At 49.4% G+C, this 16,440-nt stretch overlaps 1 pseudogene; it reads left to right on the forward strand.

The window, feature by feature from the left end:
• Positions 1-15,945: 15,945 nt before the first annotated feature.
• Positions 15,946-16,036, forward strand: LOC144774599 (small nucleolar RNA U3; annotated as a pseudogene).
• Positions 16,037-16,440: the final 404 nt, after the last annotated feature.

Below are 16,440 nucleotides of genomic sequence, written 5' to 3' on the forward strand. Positions count from 1 at the left end.
CTTCAGAATCACAAATTTGCTAGCATTCGCGACAAGAATTTGCAATTCTATTAAGGACACGGAGGCGAGGATTATGCTTCTCCATCTTTATTGAAGCTCACAGCAGCCAATGAAAATGCTTGCTTTTCATAGTAAACACGTTAAACAACTACACATCCCATCATGACTAGCCCAAAGGCACGCCCCCTCAGTCCATAAGAGGCCTCTGCCTGCCGCCATCTTCCTCTTTCTTTAAGGCGAACAGCTCCAACAACACTTGGATAACTTGGTAACTCCTCCAACGTGGAAGAAAACAACTTTTCCGGGCGTATTATCCTTGCAGTCGTCGACTTTCAGTCACTCTTCTTATCTGACCCTGCAATAAAGGATATGAGACCGTAACCACCATAACCATCGGGTGGGCAAGCATTTATACATAACATGCCGGGTGGGATAATCCTCGCCTCCGTGTCCTTAATAGAATTGCAAATTCTTGTCGCGAATGCTAGCAAATTTGTGATTCTATTTCAGGACCGGAGGCTTCAGATTATGCTTGTTTAACGCTTACTAAAAACAACAGAGGTAATATCCCCCACCGGCTTATAATAGTACGTCTTGAAGGTCGATTCTGAAGACCAATCTGCACTATGCATAATATCTTGTATGCTGGACCCCAACATAAATGACTTAGATGCCATGGCTCCTCTGACTGAATGTGCACCAAAAATGGTGATATCCACACCGGCTTCCTTCATAACATAACGAAGCCATCTGGCAATGGTAGCAGCCGCCACCGCTTTAAAAGGCTTTTGTATGGCAATCAATAACTGAGAACAGCCCTGCGGTCTATTAGCCGCTGTACATTCCTCATAGGTTTTCAAACATTTTACAACACATAATTTATCGTTCTCCTGAAAAGCATTATAAGAAATATGACGAGATAATGTCTTTGTGCGTCCTGAAATGGAAAAAGAAACTCCTTCTGGAGTAAATACTCTACCTGTAAGCTCCAGCGCTCGCACGTCCGATGACCTCCTGCACGCTGATAAGCAGAGTAACATGGCCAACTTAGCTGACAACTGCTTTCTGGATAAAAGTGAGTTAATCGGCCATTTGTTAAAAAGTTCTAAAACCAAAGACACGTCCCACAACCCCGTGTATTTGGGTTTCGGTGGGTTAGCCACCCTTATTCCTTTAAGCAATTTGCACACCACTGGATGCATACCTACTGGTTTTCCATCCAGCTGAGCATGGCCTGCTGAGATGGCTGACCTAAAATTATTGACCGACCTGTAGGCCAAACCCTCGGAAGCCTTATCCGTTAAGAAATTCAGCACGTGGGATAAGTCTGCCCCCACGGGATCCAGGTGTCGTTCCATGCACCAATCCATCCAGTTCTTCCAGGCCGAGGAGTATCGCTTCCGCGTGGATGGTGCCCAGGCCTGCTTGATGAAATCACAAGCCCTGCTCGAAACGCCTGGCAGCTGCCACTGTTCCCTGAAAGCCTCCAAGCCATCAGCCGGAGCCTGCCTTCCATTATCAAGGGATGCTGTTCCTGATGAGGGCCCAGCAATAGCGTCTCCGATTCCGGGAGGAGTCTGGGGCGGTCGCAACTCCACTGCATCAGTTTGGGGAACCATGATTGTGACGTCCACCAAGGGGTCACCATGACTACTTCCGCTTGTTGCTTGATCACCTGAGACATTGCCCTCGGGATCAGCAGGAAGGGTGGGAAAGCATACTGCGTCCCCTCCGACCAGTTCTGGAGAAATGCATCCGTTGCCAGCGCCACAGGATCCGGTCTCCAGCTGAAGAATCTGGGTACCTGATACGTTAGTCTGGATGCAAACAAGTCCGTGCTGAACGGACCCCAAATGTTCTGCAGCCATCGGAACACCTTCGGAAGCAACTTCCAGTCGCTGTAGTCCCTGAGGTATCTCGAGTTCCAGTCCGCCACCTGATTGGACTGACCCGGTAGATATTCTGCTATTATCGATATCTGATTCCTTAGGCAGTAGTGCCAAAATCCTTGGCTATTTGTACAAGCATGGACGACCTCGTGCCGCCCAACTTGTTGATGTATCTCACCGCTGACACATTGTCCAAACGCAGGAGGATACAACAAGACGTCCGCTTCGGGGACAACGTCCGCACCGCGAACGATCCCGCGAGCAGTTCGAGACAATTTATGTGAAGCGAAAGCTCTTCCGGAGACCACCTGCCACCTGTAGAGATGTCTCCGCAACGAGCTCCCCAGCCCCAACGGCTGGCGTCCGACTCTATTGTTATTTCTGGAAGAGAGCCGAAGATCGCTCGACCGTTCCAAGCGTCGACATGACCTAACCACCATTGCATTTCGGTTCTCACCTCTTCTGTGAGAGGAATGCTGTCCGAATACGACAGACCCTTCCGCAGATGTCTGATCTTTAACTGTTGCAGAGCCCTGTAATGCAGAGGGCCCGGGAATATCGCTTGCACCGATGATGCCAAAACTCCTACCACTCTCGCAATTGCTCTGAGTGACACCATGTGACTGTTCAGCAGTCTCCTGATCTCTTTCTTCAGGTCCTTCAGCTTGTCCTTCGGGAGGCTTAGCTGCGCTATCATAGAATTGATCGTGAAACCCAGAAAGTCGATCACCTGAGTGGGTACCATTACTGATTTCTTGGAGTTGACTACAAAGCCCAAGTTTTGAAGCAACGTTGTCGCAAGAGTGAGGTGTCGCAGGAGAGTCTGCCGACATTGATCTACTATCAGGATGTCGTCCAGGTAGATTATGAGGCGAATACCACGTTCTCTGAGGTATGCCACCACAGGTTTCATCACCTTGGTGAAGCACCAAGGTGCCGAGGAGAGCCCGAAAGGCAGAACCAAATATTCGTACCACCGGCCTTTCCACCGAAATTGGAGATATCTGCGATGCGGGGGAAATACCGGCACAGACAGATAAGCGTCTTTCAAGTCCAGCCGGACCATCCAGTCTCCCACTTGTAGTAGATCTGTCAAAAGATGGATGCCCTCCATCTTGAAATGATTGTACGTTATAAACTGGTTGAAATCCCTGAGGTTCAAGACCAATCTGTTTCCGCCTCCCTTCTTTTGTATAACAAAGATATTGCTGCAGAAACCGCGAGGACCTTGACAGACCGGTGCTATCGCGTGTTTCTGCAGCAATTCGGAGATCTCTTCGTCTATAAAACTGAGATCTTGTTGGGAAAAATGGAGATCTGCCGGGAGCCCCGACTGAACGGGACGAGAGTAGAACTCCAAGCGGAAACCTTGCACAGTCTGTAGCACCCATGCGTCCTGTGTAAGCTCCCGCCACTGCGCTAGGCAGTGTCGTGTCCTTCCCCCCAAAGGAAGAAGAGAAACCTCTGAGACTCTCACCTGAGTTCTGCTGGTGCTTGAAGGTCCCCCTGTTGGTATTCGTCTGATAACGGCTCTTGTCGAACCTCCTGCGGGAGGGGTAGAAGGTTCCACCACGGGTGGAGTCATACTCATTTCTGCCCCTTCCGAAGTCGCCTCTTTGGGAACCTTGTTGACCTCCACGGCCCGACGAGCGGCCCCCGCCTCGTCCGGCCCTGTTAAAAACTCTCTGGCTGAGAGCTCTTTTGATGCCTGACTGCGCCTTGTCCAGCGCCGTAAAGGTCCCCACATATTTGGAAACATCCTTGACAAATTTGTCTCCAAATAATTGACCCGCTGCTAGGGGTCCCGGCTCAGCGTCGGCTAGCTCGGTCAAGTTAGTGTCCATCTTCATGAGCAGCGATTTCCTTCTTTCTGACGAAATGGCACAATTCGCGTTGCCCAGCAAGCAGATGGCTCGCTGGGTCCAACCAGCCAGTACGTCCGGGTCCACAGGAGTGGAACTCTCCTTGGCCGCTAGAGCCATCTCTAAAATCTTCGCCAATGGACCGATTGCGTCCAACATCTTGTCCTGGCATCCTGACCAGGCCCTGTCCAAACCTCGTTTGGGGTCTTTTGAGAACTTCCGAAGGAAGGTCAAGAGGCTCGCGTCGATCTCAGGAGTCTCCGCAACTTTGTCTGGGATGTCCGGACGAGGGCATTCCGATTTAAGACGGTTCCTGACTTCCCTGGGGAAGCTCTTGCGTAGATTGTCGTGAATGTAAGCCGTCACCGCCTGAGGCGGCACCCAGTCCTGGGATCTGGGGTGCATTATTTCCGAAGGATCGAAGGTGAAAGGCGTATTCACCTGAGCAGTGGCTACCTGCGCTTTCTTCGGAGGAGGCTGCTCCTCCGAGGTATCCGTATCTGTACCTGAAGTAGTGTCCGTGTCAGTGTCAGTATCTGCATGGACCCTGCGCTTGGATGTGGCCTTAGCGCCAGAATAGGAATGATCCGCCGAATCAGGTAGGGTAGCAAGGGCCTGTGCATGAGGCCATGTGGCAGTGTCAACAGCAGGTTGACTGGAAGTGGATGCTTCCGCCTTCTTCTTTTGCGGTTTGTTAAAGCCATGCCTCTTGGCAAAGCCCTCCAATTGCTTCCTTATTGGGCGAAGGGCTGTGGCTAGGGCTTGCTGCACTGTTTGTGGGACCGTAGTCTCCATAGCCCTGTTGACGGACGACTGCACAGACGCGTCCAATGCAATGACTATATTGTCTTCAAGGACAGCCTCTTGCTGTCCATCATACACCTCCTCCTCCGCATACTCTTCATTGTACTGACCCCAGTTCGACATTTCCAGATTGGTTGGTCTGCACGTCAATGAAGAATTGCCAAAACACTGATCAGCCACTGGGAGGGTCAAGGGGGGGGTTAGCCCTGCAAGCACACTGAATGTCACCAGTTCAGAACCCCCTCAGCAAAGCTGTAGTCACAGGGGCCAAAGACCCAGGCCAAAACACTGTCCACTGAGCGTGTGCACACTCAAATCACTGGCCTTAATATTGTACAGCCTTCACAGGCGTTTTGATAGAGCAGAGGGGCCACCGTTAACTCGCCGTGCAGAAAAACGCTAAGACTGTCAGTTTGGGGTTCGCGCCGCGACATGCAGCCCAAACGCGACTGAAATCCTACTAAAAAGGAGCCCAAATTCAGCGCGTTTGGAAGCACGTCGCGGCCGAGAGCCACCCGGACCCTACTCGCGTCAGTGGCCTATGAGGGACGCCAATGCGCATGCGCGAGACGCGCCTACGGGGAAATCAGCCGGGAGAAGGCTCAACGTGTATATTTCGGTGCCCGTCTGCCCCCGGTCAACGACCGTCGCTACCGCACGCCACTAGGCGATATTGACGCCACTGAGGAATGATTCTAGAGTCGCTAGGCGCCGCGACGCTAGCGAAACAGCACAACACACTCCCTGAAGTCCCAGTCACCCCACAATCAGGTAAACTCGATATACCAACATACACATTAACAATTGTATGTTATAGCGGGCAATTATAACCACTCGTTCATTACTGTACCATATCTTAGCCTACATAAACATGACAAAATATGCCAACAGCAGAGGGAGGTAACAAAGTGCACTTAGCTCTTGCTGTGAGCAGCAAAGAAAGAGGAAGATGGCGGCAGGCAGAGGCCTCTTATGGACTGAGGGGGCGTGCCTTTGGGCTAGTCATGATGGGATGTGTAGTTGTTTAACGTGTTTACTATGAAAAGCAAGCATTTTCATTGGCTGCTGTGAGCTTCAATAAAGATGGAGAAGCATAATCTGAAGCCTCCGGTCCTGAAATAGAATTCAAAGAAAAACCCTGGACCTGAACAGCACATTAGGCACGGATCTGGGAAACGTGTCAGGATTGCCACTTGTGATGGGGGGGGGGTCCTGATTTTTTTAAAGACTACGGAGGGGAGTATTATGCAGTCTCTTTTCTTACTGTTTTATTATTCACAGCACTTGAACACACTAGCAGCACAGCAGGATTGACAAAACAACCAATTAGAGTCACAGTATAACTAGCATCAGGCCCAACGAGTTACTCTTTTGAGGATGGAACTATAAAAATGTTTTACATCCCATGCTTATAATGGAAAAAACAGAAATAATAATTAAAAATTTGCTAACTTTCATGCCAAGAATTTTCAATTCTATTAAGGGCAGGAGGCGAAGATTATGCTTTCTCATTTCTTTACTGAGAAAAATACAGCAGCCAATCAGAACACAGTAAAGAAAATAAAGACTACATTACCCATGAATACCCTGGGCAACCATAGAGGATACATGCTATAAAAGGTACCATAGAGGACAACACTTCCTCTTTCTTTGTCCATAAACATTTCAACAATAAAAGATCAAAGTCCCAAAGAAACCAAAGGATCCATGAAGAACATCACGAGGAACAGGCCGCCGGAAGGCAGGACGAAGAAGCAGAATCTGAAGGTCCTCCGGGCGAACCACAGTCCTCAGGTAACGGAGAACACGAAGCCAGAAAAATCTCATTTATGGTCTGAACCTGAAAAGCAAAGCAGAGTCGTAATACACCACACTCACAATGGATTAAGAGCATATAAAACCAAAGATAGGGAGGGAAAGAAACACTGCATAGAGCATCATGAAACATAGCATATAACAATTGCATACAAAGCAAAGATGCAATCAACAGTAGATATGCAGGCATAAAAACAAGGGTGGGATAATTTTCTCCTCCTGTTCTTAATAGAATTGAAAATTCTTGGCACGAAAGTTAGCACATTTTTAATTCTATGGCAGGACGGAGGCTCCGATTATGCTTGTTCAAAGCTTAGCCACCACAACTGAAGCAACATTCACAATAGGTTTGAAATAGAAGGTTTTAAACACTGACTTAGAGGACCAATCAGCAGCCTTCATGATATCATGGAGACTGACACCCATAGAAAAAGCTTTAGAAGCCATAGCTCCCCATGCAGAATGGGCACCAAAGAGGGAAACGTCAATGCCAGCTTCCAGCATTAGCCAACGCACCCATCTCGCTAACGTAGCAGGAGTCACAGGTTTGAAAGGTTTTTGCAAAGCAATCAACAATTGGCCATGTAAGTCGTGTCTAAAAGGTGCAGTACTTACCTTATAGTCTTTAATGCACTGAACCACACAAAGTTGTGGATTATGTGGAAAAGAAGGATAAGTCACGGTAGACGTATTACATTTAGTGCGCCTGGAGATAACAAAAGTAACACCCTCAGGCGAGAACGTACGACCAGCAAGGTCCAAAGCCCGAACATCTGAAACCCGTTTGCAGGAAATCAAACACAGTAACATTGTAAGTTTAGCTGAAAGTTGTTTGCGGGACAATAAAGAATTGGAAGGCCAGGATTCCAAGAAACGCAAAACAACAGACACATCCCATAAAGCCACATATTTAGGACAAGGAGGTTTTACCATCCGAATGCCTCTGAGCAATTTTGAAATCAAAGGATGCTCCCCAGCAGGTTTACCATCGATAGAAACATGTCCAGCTGAAATTGCAGAACGAAAGTTATTAACATTTCGATAAGCCAAACCAGACGAAGCAATGGACGCTAGAAAATTGAGAATCAAAGCGACATCCGCTGAAGCGGGATCCACTTGCCGTTGTGAACACCAATCACACCATCGTTTCCAAGCTGATGCATAACGTTTAAGTGTGTTGGGGGCCCAAGCCTCACCGATAAATCTGTCAGCGTCGCTAGATAGGCCTGGGATTTGCCAGCGACCCCCGAAATCCTCCACGACACCAGACGGAGATGACCCGACAGAATGAGGGGGTGAGGTTCTAGAAGAGGGTCCAGCAACAGGTTCCACCTGTGGGGAAGAAGGAGCGGCGTCGAGCAACTCATCTCCAGAAGAACTGGAAACCAAGCCTGAGCTCTCCACAGAGGAGTGATTAGAATGAGCTCCGATAGAAAGTGCTTCGTGCGGGCCAGGACCCTGGGGATCATCACAAAAGGAGAAAAAGCATAACACAGGAGAGGAGGCCAAGACTGGAGAAAGGCATCCGTGGCCTGGGCCTCCGGATCCGGTCGCCAACTGTAAAACCGGGGAAGCTGTTTGTTGAGGCGAGATGCAAACAGATCGATGTGACAACGTCCCCAAATCCGGGACAGCGTCCGAAAAACCCGAGGATGAAGCCTCCAATCGCTGTAATCCCTCAGATGGCGAGAGTTCCAATCGGCTATCCGATTGTCGCAACCCGGAAGGTACTTTGCAATAACAGTGATCTGCCGTTGCAGACAAAGATGCCAAAAGTCTTTTGCAATCCCCGCCAGAAGTTTGGATCTGGTCACCCCCAACTTGTTGACATACCGCACGCTGAGACGTTGTCCATGCGGAGGAGTATGCAACAATTTTTTGCATACGAATCGCAAAGGAGCCTGCTAGAAGCTCCAAGCAATTGATGTGAAGAGACAATTCCTCCTGGGACCAACAGCCCCCGTCGCAACTGGGCCGCACCGGGCTCCCCAACCCCATAGACTGGCATCCTATTCTATCACCACATCTGGGGTATTTCCGAACAGCGCACAGCCGTTCCAGGAGTCCATGTGCTCCAGCCACCATAACATCTCCAAACGTGCATCCTCCGTCAAAGGAATGTGGTCTGAATAACGAAGACCCTTCTGGAGATGCCTGACCTTGAGACGCTGAAGAGCACGATAATGCAACAGACCTGGGAAGATCGCTTGGATCGAAGAGGACAGCAGACCTACAATTCGAGCCACCGATCTCAAGGAAACAATCTGTTTGGACAGGACCAACCTGAGTTCCATCTTGATGACGCTGATTTTCTGACCGGGCAAGAGGAGTTGACAAGAGACGGAGTCGATCCGAAAACCGAGGAAGTCCATCGACTGAGAGGGAATGAAGGCGGACTTCTGAGGATTCACAAGAAAACCTAGTGATTGTAACACATCTATTGACCAATGCAAATGAGTCTGTATAAGAAGAGGGCATTGCGCTATGATGAGAATATCGTCGAGATATATTATCATACGAACTCCGCGGGCTCGCAAGGACTCCATCACCAGGCGCAGAAGCTTCGTGAAGCACCACGGAGATGACGAGAGGCCAAATGGGAGTACAGTGTACTAGAACCAAGTCCCGAGCCACTGGAATTGAAGGAAGCGCCGATGAGGGCCGTGAATCGGAACCGACAGATAGGCATCCTTCAGGTCGAGACGGACCATCCAAAAAGGTCTCTCAGAAGATGGATGCCCTCCATCTTGAAATGACGGTACACTACTCCGCCGTTGAAATCTTTTAGATTTAGGACCAAACGTGCACCGCCTCCCTTTTTCTCCACCAGAAAAACTTTGCTGTCGAAACCCTGTGGATGAAGGGATGTAGGAACGATGGCCCCTTTTTTCATAAGAGACTCGATTTCCGCGGAAATGAACTCGTTGGGAAAAAACAAGGGGCAGATGCAGGTGGTGTTGGTGAGGGTGACTGTAAAATTCACTTCTGTAACCCTGCACGTCTCCAACACCCAGGCATTGTTGGAGATCAACTGCCAATTGGGGAGAAAAAAACGTAACCTGGCTCCCAAAACCACCTCCGAGGCCAGAATCAAGCTCACCTGAGTTAGAGGAGTCATGACGCCCTCCTTGGTTTCCGCCGTAACCGCCTTTCTTGAATTGCCCTCTCCCTTTGCGGGAGGGATAGAAGGAGGACTTGTTGGCGTTGTAATCTTGTCCACCACCCTTTTGGGACTGGAAACCACGTTGATTCTGTGGGTTGGAACCTCGGCCGAACGAGCGTCCCTGTTGTCCAGCCCTACCAAAAACTGGGCGAAAAGCCCGTCGCAGGTTAGACTGGGCTTTATCCAGCCCACTGAACGTGGCCACAAATTTGGTGAGTTCCTTCAAGAAAGGATGTCCAAACAATAAACCCTGGGCTAGGGTACCATACTCAGAAGGGGCAAAATCTGTGAGCTTTGGGTCCAGTTTGAGAAGGATTGAGCGGCGACGCTCACAAGAAATAGCGCAATTTGCGTTCCCTAAAATACAGATGGCTCTCTGCGACCAACCTACCAACTCATCAGGGTCAATGAGTGCACCGGATTCTTTGGCTCGAAAGCCCAAGTCCTGGATCTTTGTCAGGGGACCCAGAAGGTCCAACATTTTGTCCTGACAAGAACGCCAGGCTCTGTCCAAACCCTTCTTGGGATCCTTAGAGTATTTCTTCATGTAGGTCACCATGGTGGGATCTACCACTGGTGTATCTGCCAATTTGTCAGAGAGTTCCGGACGCAGGCACTCCGATCGCAATCGGGCCCGCACATCTTTTTCAAAGGGCTGGCGAATATGAGTTTGGATATACTCTGCCACCTCAGGAGAGGGCAGCCAAGAAGATGAATTGGGATGGATAATGTCGGATGTGTCAGGATCTGAAACCCGGACCATGGCGCCTGCCTAGTGTTGAGGAACTACATGTCCCAGGAGTCCCGGCGACATGGAGGCGGGAGCTACATAATCGGACTGAACCCGGAAGTCGGGTTGTATCGGATTCTGTTCGTGGAGTTGAGCTAACGGTGCCGCTGCCCATTAGTCACTTGCTTTCCGTGGTGCTTCGCTGGTCCAGTCGCGAAGACACGGACTTCTGTTAGTTTGACCCGGCTGGGTCGGAATCTTTACCAATTCTGCGGAGGAGTGAGGGGGCGGTCTCCCTACTGGAGTGATGTGGTGTGGTGCTTCGCAGAGACTGTTCTGCGTGAAGACACAACCACCATTGGATTTGTGTTTCCTGGACGGAGGAGGTGTGTCGGCTGACACGCTCTGCGGCGCTGTGGTGCTTCGCTGTCTAGAGCGCGAAGACACAGACGCTGGACATTGTTTTCTTTTTCCAGACTTGGGGAGGTAAGGCTGAGGGAAGCCTCTTGCGAGCAACGCTTCGAGGGAAAGAAGAGGAGCCGGTTTGCTGCCAACAGGGGAGCCCAGTGACACTGTAGACTCCATTGGTGATTGGCGGTAGGCTTCGAGGCTACAATACCTTTTGAGCCTCCTTGTTATTTATTTTCTTCTTTCTTTGTTTTCTCGTTTGTTTCGGGCTCTGGTGCTATAACTTTGTTTCTGTGACGGAACAGAAGGAGGGGGTTGGTGAACCTTTGATGATCTTGCTGTTAGAACCGGTGAAGGGCGAAGCCTGACATGCTTATTAGTGTCTTCAGGGGATGAGGCTCTGGTACCTCTCAGGGGCTTCACGCACGAGAAGAGCGTCAGGTGACCGCGTTGGTTGTTCCGCACCGGTTCTCCTAGCAAGGTACGATTATTGCCTCATAGAGAATTCTATACAGAGAGGTGTCCTAGAGTGGTTGTAACGGGTTCTTCCTTTGTCTTTCAGGTTGATACCGTTCAGGCCGCACCATCCCGGCCTTATACATTTACCCTCGCCAGACCACCTCTAAGCTCTGGGTACGAGTTTGAACCGAGCTTGGGGAGGTCTGGAGGTGGACCCTTTTGAGCATCACCCGGATCCCGAAGAGCTGGGCGATACCTGACAGGATGGATCAAAAGTCAGCAACTGGGGATTGGAAGGTGCGTCTACAAAATGTTCCTTACATGCCTTCTTTGAAGGTGGGGGAAGCGCAGGGCCAGAGGAAGACGAATCAGAAGAGGAAGAGCCATCATCAGAAGGAGAGATAGGGGACGTGCGTCCAGACTTTGAAGATGATTTGGATGGCTGCACTGAAGACAGGGACTTTGCCAACTTCGCAAAATCCGAATGGTGCGGATTTTTGGGAGATTTTTTAACACGCCCTGAAGACTGAGGTAACCAGCCCTGCTGCGTGGCATATTCAGACAGATGGCGCTTCAAGGGGGCAATGGCCTGAAACAAAGCCTGGCCCATCAAATCGTCCACAGAGCCAGAGGGCTCCTCTTCATCATAATAATATCCTTCCTCGTCATAATAATCTCCCATGACGACAACAGCAAGTTGTAAATATGCCCACTGGAGGAGGAATGCAATATAAGTAGCCAAAGGCCAATTTAGGGGGAGTGGAACCCCAAAGCAAGCCAACAAAAAATGCAGGACAAACCTGACTGACAAGGCACAAATTAAGAGTGGAGGGAGGGCTTGCCTTAACAAAAGTCACTCTAGGCAAAGCCTATGCGTTATTTTACAACCCCACTATTATACTATAGAAGGGCGTAGGAGGAGGCTAATGCGATGACAGGCTGTGGGCAGAGGCTGAGGAGAACACAGCAATTCCAAGAATGCTTTGTGACGAATACGGAGCCAAACGTAAACAAAGGCTGTCGTGCATGCGCGCTGACAGCTGCCTGCCTTGCTAGAGGGACGCGCGAGCTTCACGTGCAGTCCCCTCGCTCCAGAACTCCCGCTCCACAAAATGATACAGGCGCTGACACCGCGCGCCTGACAACCGGGGAGGTGACTCACGCTCCCTGCACCGAATGACAATACCAAAACCGCGTAACCACAAAACCGGCAACACGCGACGGGCCGAAGCCCGAACAAAGAGCAAGCACACAAAGCAGGTGAGCCGATAACGCGTCACAAAGCAGGCGCAAGCGTACAAAGGCAATAATGCATAAATACACAATGCAATACGTAATAAAGTAATAATGTGAACTTAACTGGCTGCGAAGCAGCAAAGAAAGAGGAAGTGTTGTCCTCTATGGTACCTTGTATAGCATGTATCCTCTATGGTTGCCCAGGGTATTCATGGGTAATGTAGTCTTTATTTTCTTTACTGTGTTCTGATTGGCTGCTGTATTTTTCTCAGTAAAGAAATGAGAAAGCATAATCAGAGCCTCCGTCCTGCCATAGAATAGAAATTCCAATGGCAGACACATTAATTCCAATTGGTCCTTGTAGATTCCTTCTCACCTCATGAACTCAAGAGTCCAGCTGGTCCGCTCCTTCCCAGTCGTCAGACTGCGGCCTGATGAGCAGCTCCATCTGTTCAAATAATCTGAAAAACACATCTATTATCAACCGTTCGGAGGGTGAAACATAGTGGCGGGATAATACTTGCCTCTGTTTTCTTTAATAAAAACAGGACTCTCCTTTACAACTGGCTAGGAGAAATTGTAATTTTATGAAATGACAGCAGGCTCATATTATGCATGCTTAAAGCAGTTTAACTGTCAATGCTGCGTGATCAACCGGAATATAGTAAAATATTTTAAATGTTGACACCCTGGACCAGCCTGCAGCTTTTTATTATGTCCTCTAGCCATGCGTCATCCCGGAATGTCCTGAATGCACAGCGTCTGTGTGCGCCTCAAACTGCCCTGTGTCCAAACCTGTCATGGACATTACTTCTTTTACAGTAGCGGTTGCTGTGCGGGAGGAGTGGCGGATGGGGGGTGGACGGGACAACGGACAATAAATAGACAAAGTAAAAAAAAGTACCTGAAGCAGGCCCGCCACTCTTCTGCTCAGAGTCCGACTCCTCGCTGCAGCACAGGCTCCCTTGCGGCCAATCCTGACGCGGCTCTCATGTTTGAAAGCAGCATCTGGATTAGCCTTAGCGGCGTGAATTTGCGCTCTCAGGAAGACTGGGAGCCTGTGCTTTGCTATCTCCAACCCAGCAACAAGCCTGGGGGGTTGGAGACAGCTCAGTGCGCATGTTGTTTTGGCTGGCCAAACTGACATGCGCACTGATAGCAGTGCCCACCACTCCCCTCTATGACTCCCCCCACGATGGCCCGCTCCCAAGATTATAACTTGAAAAATACAACAATATTAAATTAGTTTTATTATCATTTTTTCAAGTTTTGAGTCTTGGGGAGGGGCACACTCCTCCATCATAGCTGAGGAGCTGCCACTATTCTTTTAGCCACTGTGGGAGCTGAACCCCAATAATTACCTGATCCCCAATATTTGGGGGAAAAAAAACAATTTGCACCTAATTAATTCAGCTCCAGTATCTACACTTCTCTAGAGACTACACTTCTCATAACAAATATACATTTAAATGAGGAAGCATTATTAAGTGATCAAATATTAGGCAAAAATAGATTGTAAAATAGATTACACAATTATTAATTAATGCATCACAGAAAAAAATGCATGAATTGCAATGACGGTCCAAATACAGTAATACAGAGTCATAAAGCTTAGGTAGACAAGTCAAGGTAAAATTCGAAGTCAAACTCATAAAGAGTACTGACAGCATCCACATAAGAAAAATCTAAGTCAAATGGACATCAAAATGAAAAATCTACCCAGCAGCAGTATCCCTAGAGACAACTGTGAAAATGACCCCACAATTCTAAAGTCCAAGAGTTTTTAGGTTTCGTAACCTGGCGAGGGGCGAAGCCACTCCCAGATCGAAATCTGTTGTTTCTAATAGTGAGGTTAGGACAGCCTCTGTTTCCAATTGGCTAGCTCCATAAATGGAGGCTAGCCATTGGGAGGCAGAGGCTGTCAATCGCGCTTTCTCACGAAAACGCGATTCGGGGGCGTTTCTGGTGCTTTTTTTAAGCCCCGCCCCTTTGTCCCGGGCCGCGCTGCGATTGGCTGCCGGCCCGGGACACCCCCGTGACGTCATTCCCGGGCCGCGCTGTGATTGGCTGGCCGGCCCGGGACCTGACTTGTTTTTGTTAGTGACGGGTTTTAGGGTCATCCTTTGTATTTTTGTTTTTGCTTTGTTTGTGTCTGCCCCCCTACATTGTGGTGTCGGAATTTCAGAGCTAGTGTTATACCTGTATTTTCCCTTGCGTTTTGTGCTATTCATACTTGTTTTTCTGTTATATTTCAGTATGCCTCTTGGTAATGTAGTGGGGTCCGTACTGTTAGCATTATATTTTGTGCAGCGTATACTTTCTCTGCTAATCTTAAAAGTGTTTGTCCTCACAGAGATGGCTGCATGTCCACCACTGTCCGCTGAAATCTCACTTCCTGTGCGCTTCCAGTCTGCTGCCCGCCCAAATGCGCGTCACTTCCGCTCTGCCATCTTGTCCCTGTTGCAGTAGGGATTGCTGGAAAAGTTTGTGCTATGGGAGGTAGCGGGAAGCAAAGCGGGCTTGAGAGGCGCCAGCTGAGGAGGCACAGAGGGGAGCGACACCGTAGTAGGTGGCGTCCCGGTTGGCAAGGGGCGGAGATAAGAGAGGGGAGGGTTTTGAAGCACTGTCGGGATAAGGGGAGCCCCCCCCCCCAGGAAGAGGGGGGGCAACCACAACGGTGTTGAAAGAGGAGCCATAGGGGAAAAGAGCCCCAAGGGCTCAGAGGCTGTCAAGGTACGGAAAGTGGAGCTGCACGGACACCGTAGGGGTGAAAGGAAGGACCTCTAGAGACAGGGAGGAGCCACAGCAGAAATCAGTGCTCCTGTGAATAATTTTAGGGGAGCGCCGATGACGGGAGGGTAGGAAGAGGGAGGCGCCGCAGCTAACTCAGATAGACGGGGCACCTGAATGGTGTTTGTGTGTCAGAGTCAGCCAAGAGCGCTGCAGAGGCACCCCCAGTGCGTTGGTAGTAGAGCACAGGGTTCCTCGCCGATTAGGATAAGGGAATCATCCCTACCGAGGGAGATAACTGCGGACACGCCCAATCGAATTAGATGCCCCACAGTGATGAGGAACCATTCATTCATGCATTCATTAAATAGTTAATGTCCTGTTAAAGATCATCTGCTACCGAAGTGTGGTCACTTAGTTGGAAGATCTTCTATAGGTGCGACAGGCACCTCAAGGCAGAAAACGGTACTTAACTGTACACTAAACACTGCTGAGGGTTTTTTGCTGAAACAAGCCGACACGAGCCCGTTGTGCAGTTTGTGAAGCAAGTTATACTCAGCCGTGTAAAGTTAAGGATCCAGTCGTGTAGAAGATTTCCCCAATGGTACCAAAAAATCCCAGGCGACACCCGAGGGTGCTGTCAGTATTGGAAGACGCTTACAGTGGCCTATGGGCAGCATTAGATCACCGAAGGCACTCTGTCATTCCATTATGTCTTTTATATTTAAAGTACAATTAAATACTTGCTCGGTATAAAGAGTGCCACTCGGGTGTAAACAGAACTCCGTGGCGCTACCTCAAGGGTTAGTAGGCTGAGGTAGTAGTTAAAAGCCTGATCTTCGTAAGCCATTCCGAGCGTGAGTTGACAGTGCTGCATTTCTGCAGCTACTGTTTGTTATCGAAGATCGTTCGTCTCTCGCTTACAGGAGAGCTGGAGGAAGGAGACACAAAGGATTATAAGTAGCCCGCAGTTGTGCACATTAAGGAAAAGCAAAGGCTTAAACACGACGTGTGATTTAGCGCACGCTGTGTTCCTTTTCTTACAGTGCACAGCTGCGGGGCTGATTGGGGTCCATTGAAATAGTATTCGTGTTAATTGCAACGCGAATACTAATTCAAAGGACCACAATCAGCCCGCAGCTGTGCACTGTAAGAATCTCGCGCTGCTCGCATTTTAAAAGCGGCGGCGCGAACGGTATCACGGGAGTGCGCGCTAATTACAGCACACTGCGTGCTTAAGGTGACCTCTGTGCTCGCGTGCGCAGCTTCTTGGGAACAGTGGCGGTAACTATTTTTGAGTTTTCGCCTTCTCTCTCCTCGTGTGTAGAAGATGCACTGAGGATG

This window comes from Lissotriton helveticus, chromosome 8 (assembly GCF_964261635.1).
Source record: "Lissotriton helveticus chromosome 8, aLisHel1.1, whole genome shotgun sequence".
Taxonomy (NCBI): Eukaryota; Metazoa; Chordata; class Amphibia; order Caudata; family Salamandridae; genus Lissotriton; species Lissotriton helveticus.